The following is a 5,666-nucleotide window of genomic DNA, read 5'->3' on the forward strand; positions in this document are numbered from 1 at the left end:
TCTCTTTCGTAATGTTTCGGTCACACCGAAATGAGCGAACAGGTCCCATCGAGTTTGCCTGACCAACTCTCTGTTTGCCTATTACAGAAATCGGTCCTACCGAGTTTATGTGATCGGTCTCACCGAGATTACGTTATGCCCTAACCCTAATGAAATTGGTCCCACCGAGTTGACACGTCATTTCCACCAAAAAGCCTAATGTTCACATTTTGAACTAAATCGGTCTGACCGAGTTTCATGATTCGGTGCCACCGAGTTTGGTAAATTGTGTGTAACGGTTAGATGTTTTGTGGAGGCTATATATACCCCTCCACCCACTCTTCATTTGTGGAGAAAGCCATCAGAACGCACTACACCACAACACTACATCCCCGACCTCCAAGTTGGCTGGGAAAACAAGTTATGCCAGCAAACAGTCAGTCGAGAAAAAGTATTGCCGACCAACAAGGTCTGTTGGGGAAAGTACAGACGGGAAAGCCCTTTCCCGACCGACTGCTTGTTGGCTATGGGGTATCTTTCCCGACCAACATTCTGTTGGGCCTACCACGGGCCTTTCCCGACCGACAGTCCGTTGGGGCTGCCACGGGCCTTTCCTGACCGATGGTCCGTTGGGGCTGCCACAAGCCTTTCCCGACCGACAGTCCATTGGGGCTGCCATGGGCCTTTCCCGACCAACTATCTGGCAGGGTAAACGGACTGTCACGGGCCTTTCCTGACCGATGGTCCGTTGGGGCTGCCACAAGCCTTTCCCGACCGACAGTCCATTGGGGCTGCCATGGGCCTTTCCCGACCAACTATCTGGCAGGGTAATCTTTCCCGACCGACTATCTGACAGGGCTACCATGGACCTTTCCCGACCGACTACCAGACAGGGTAATCTTTCCCAACCAACATACCGTTGGGCCTCATGGGCCTTTCCCAGACGATGGACAATGTTTTGCCAACCAACATCCGTTTTCCCTCACATAGGGAGATTTTACTTTACCATCAGAACATCAATCAAGTTGCATAATTCATAACAGTAACATTCATGTCGGCCAAGAATAATATATCAGAACCAAACAATAATAACACACATCCATTAATTTTCACATATAAATAGTGCATATGTTATGAACCAATGACCATCCAAGTTTCCTGTAAACTTATGTAACTAATGAAATAGAGGAGACATTATGGTTCATTGTCTGAGAGCAAAAATTCCTAGTGTTTACTAGAATTTTTCTAAGAGGCACATCATCTGCCTTGGCTCCTTGTAGTGGGTAACTACATACCCATCCTCACAGCCTTCCACCAACATCCTTGCATCATTCTCGTACTTGACATCAAAGCCTTCATTCCACATCTCATTGCAGAACATCCTCCAGCTTGAACATCTGCAAGTAAAAATCCCGAGTTAATATTCTTGATCTGCTTCTTGAACACTTCTGGAGGGGGGGCTACAAAATACATTGCACAAACTCTAGCCTTTCTAGGTTCCCTATTTTTCAAAATCAGAACAAAAATTTCAAGGGGGGGGGGGGGGGGGGGGGCTACAAAATGATATGATTTTGTTTTTGAAATACCAAAGCACGACCACAAGTTGCAATTTGTAGCATGTTAAGCATATTGATCCTATCTACTTACAAAATACATTTCTAACACCAATTACATATAAAAGCTTCTCCAAAACAGGGTACTACCAAAATACAACCTTCTTTTGAGGTAAGTACCAAAATACTACTTAACCACATAGTTTGACCTTTCCATTTAGTGCAAAACGTACGACCTAATTAGAACTTTTCCCAGCATGAGTCAGAACTAATAAAAAAGCAAAATCAAAATAATCGGACTGCACTACAGTACATCAATAGGAAGGATAAAAATAAAATTACCATCAGACAGCACGAGTGGAAGAGGTGAGGCAGAGTTGATGATGTTCTGCTTTCCTACCCCAACGCTCGACACCACCACAGAGTGTCACTGCCTGTCATGAGCATCGCCAAAGTTTTTACTACAAGAGACCAAAATGATACATTGAGAAACAGCCTGGTGGAGTGCTCGTCTTCTAAATAAATGACCTGGGCTGCCCAGGTTCGCCCTGTCAAAGCTCCGCCACTTAATAAACCAAGGTTCAGAGCACATATTTATCAACCATCTTTTATTACTCTGTCAAATATTGAGTAGAAGGTGTACAGTAACTATGAACCCAGGGGTCCTTAATATAAGTATAAAAAGTATCAGCATACGTTTATATAAATATTTTCAATAAACAAAGTAAATCCTATATGTGTGTGTGTGTGTGTGTCGGCAAAGGGATAACACCTAGCTCAATATATGGATTGAACATAGTAGTGGTTAAATTTTGACCGGTGTGCAACAAGACACAAATCAAACAGTTTGTTTGCTTGTTGTTAGCGCACGTCAGGTCAATATTTGGTCTATGTTCACAATAATTTTAGGTGTCTACATGGATTGGAAATTTTAGCTAGGTTTCCATAATTTGAACTAAATATATAGTTATAATTGTCTAACTGCCAACAAACATGAAAAACCAGCAGTATAGATTGTGTTCTACTAGAAGAGAGCTAGTGCCCAGAAAAAATGATCACTTCTAGTTACTTTTACAACTTCGGTACGAACAGACGAACTTGACATTTGCTTCTCCAGATCGTATTTCTTGCTCGGAAAACTATGAGGCCACCCCAATGGGAACAATGGAAACATTAAACCACCAATGGTACAAGAAATAGTTTGATTTCATTTGTCATAACATTCAGATATTTAAAATATTCTGGAAACAGGGCACAAATAAGATGCTCTTCAGGTTAAATTTTAGGTTAAAGTACTGCATCCAAGCCATCCATCATTGGCGGCATATAGTTCCGTCAGATTAATATACACAAAAAACACAAGCGTGTGGTCACATCATCAGAAACTAAAAGCTCAAGCTTGAAATAAGTAATAGCAAGCATGTCTAGCCTCACTTCTGCATACAACAATTTTCTACTTGTGTGTTGCTTAGAAAGTTACAAAGTTGTGTTTATTATCTGTACCTGCAATTGGGCCTCTTGGGGATGTACCCTTCTGCCTAGACGATTTTCAAGTTTGACATTTTACATGATGAAGGAGAGACGCTTGAGCTGCATACATGAAGCCATTAACAAACTAACAATTGTGACTAATTAAACAAGAAAATCTGAGATTTATATCATACCCTACATGGCCACAAATTGTAGACACTGGGGTATCAGTTTTCGGAGCCAATAGATCCACATAGCTACCAGAAATTCCACACATATTCAATTCAAAATCCCAGCAGATAAGCACCAGATTGTCCGACCAACCTGGTTTAAAATATTTTGCTGTAAGCTATACTAGCAGACTGCATCATGGAATAATGTACTAGTACAACAAATTTCTTGATAATACAGCATCATTGATTAGTAGACTGCATCATAATACAACATCATTGATAGAGTTCTAACAAGCTGATGTCCTAATCTCGACTCTCTTGAGAGTAATAGTGGGTAACACCCTAGTATATGATATATCTTTGTTGCTTCCAGAAAAGAAAAGGCGTGGAACAAATTGCATGTCAGTTATGCAAAACAGAGAACAAAACCTCCAAATACCTAGTTTTCATTCGGTGTATAGAGAACAAAAAATATTTAATAATATGATGCCCCATTATACTGAAATAAAAGGAATAACGAAGTGAACTGAACTAGGATTATGAAGTGATGACCTATGAAGTGAACTAGGATTATGTAGTGAACTGAACTAGGATTAGGAAGTGATGACCTATGAAGAAGAAAGATTATTATACTTTGGTGCTTTGAAGCCACTAACTCCTGGTTGGTTTCAGCGATGGCAACAGCAGCAAGCAGATGAACCTGGGATGCACGGCAACGACAATGGGCCCTGCTGCTAGCTGTTGCACAGACTGTGGCGACCTGTAAGGTTGCAGAGGCGCAACAGTAAACTGGTTCCGGGTTGAAGGGGATGCTGGGGTGGGCTGGGAATCCTGCAGCACAACACTCCTGGTTAAAATTCATTCACTCTCGGTGAAGTTAGAATACTTTCAAGCAGCATTGTCTCTCTGATAAATGAAACTATAAAACACTGCGACGAAGATTCTGCTACTTCCATCATTTAATATACATGGAATTTTGATTAAGGACATGCTATTGCGGATCAATATTCATAACACGGAGATCATTTGGTCCAGAAGATTTATATGTGAAAACTACATTAAACCTGGTAATATATCGACTTCATTTAATTTAGATTTATATGTGTAATATATCGACTTCATTTAATTTAGATTTATTATGTGAGGAAACTGGAAGAGTGTAAATTGAACATAGGAGGCAGGACACCCCCACACCTTACCTAACATTATTGCTATTTCATTTGTTGGATTTCTTCCATTAAACCTGGTAACATGTTTAGAAATACTTTCACAAATCTACATATATATGTAGCAGAAATTGCAACAACTATTCAACGATATAACTGCTGCCTTGAATCTGATTGGAACTGCGCAGAATGTAGAATAACTACTTAATAATTACATGGGAAAGGAAATAAGGAAGCAAACTATGCGGAAATTAAACATGAGTGTAGGCTGGACATATAACACCTTCTATAATCGAGAAAAAGAATCAAAATACAGAACTGATGCTTAATGATATGTCAACGAAAAATATATATGGCAATGAAGAATTTTCTATGAGAAAATCAGTAACATGAAGAGTATCTGGAAGGCCTGTTACATATGCTCCCTTCTTGTGGAAACCATCGACCAAATTAGTAACAAGTTAGACTTCCGAAAAAAAAAAACAAATACTCGTAAAGTATTTCTATGAACCTGAGAAATTTTTATCGGGAGAGCAATAGGCCAATGGATTCATGGATGGATTCGGGTCTAGTAAGCTACCTGCACGTCCTGTGCGTTGATGGCGGGGGGTCGTTGATGAGGAACCAAAACCAGGAGGCGTCGAGGTCGGTACCGGAGCAGATGACGCCGCTCGCCTGGAACCCAACTCTGAAATCTTGAAGGCGAGGCCGGCGAGGACGTCAACGGGGTTGGACACCACGAGCAGCAGCGCCTCCATGGAGTACTTCACCACGGCCGGCGCAGTCTTCTAGTACAGGGCAACAGCCCTCTGCCGCAGGTTGAATCCCGTCTCCCCGGGATCTGCCGGCCGCATGCCATGACGGTGACGACGCCAAAGTTCTTGTGGTCAGGGGAGTGCGCCGGTGCAGACGAGAGGGGTCGAGCGCATGGGGGCAGGCGGTGTGGGGCGGCAGTCCAGTAGGGTCGCGCGGGTGCAGCACAATGGCGCGGCGGCGGCGGAGAGCCCAGGGCGGCGCGAGTGGGGAATGGGAAAGGGGAATTAGGGATTTGGCTCCGCGCGAGTGGTGCCTTATGCGTTGGGGGGGACTTTCGTGGGCCTGGGCCAACGCTAATTTTTCTCTACGCGCGCGCAGGCCCATTTGGCACAGACCGTTGGTCGGGGTTATTTCCCGACCAACGAATAGACGTGCATGGGAGCTTTCCTGACCCACAGTTCGACATTAAATGTGCTGATATTCCCGTCCGATGGTCTGCCATTGTTTACGGTTTTTCCCAACCAACTATCTGTCACAACATTTTCCAACTAATTGTTAGTCGGCAATAT

The 5,666-nt window shown here is 42.8% G+C and overlaps 1 long non-coding RNA gene across 5 annotated transcripts; it reads right to left on the reverse strand.

Moving 5' to 3' along the window:
* Window positions 1-1,051: 1,051 nt before the first annotated feature.
* LOC109740396 (uncharacterized) lies at window positions 1,052-5,405 on the reverse strand. 5 transcript variants are annotated; one of them, XR_012187517.1, is made up of 6 exons: window positions 4,922-5,405; window positions 3,809-4,006; window positions 3,197-3,326; window positions 3,036-3,122; window positions 1,875-1,966; window positions 1,052-1,376 (listed from the first exon to the last, which is right to left on the reverse strand). It is a non-coding gene; the product is annotated as an uncharacterized lncRNA (long non-coding RNA). The 5 variants fall into 5 exon arrangements; XR_002227302.4 differs by having other exon boundaries at window positions 1,875-1,993; window positions 4,922-5,402; XR_012187519.1 differs by having other exon boundaries at window positions 3,202-3,326; window positions 4,922-5,389.
* Between the last annotated feature and the right edge of the window lie 261 nt (window positions 5,406-5,666).

Source organism: Aegilops tauschii, chromosome 6, assembly GCF_002575655.3.
Source record: "Aegilops tauschii subsp. strangulata cultivar AL8/78 chromosome 6, Aet v6.0, whole genome shotgun sequence".
Taxonomy (NCBI): domain Eukaryota; kingdom Viridiplantae; phylum Streptophyta; class Magnoliopsida; order Poales; family Poaceae; genus Aegilops; species Aegilops tauschii.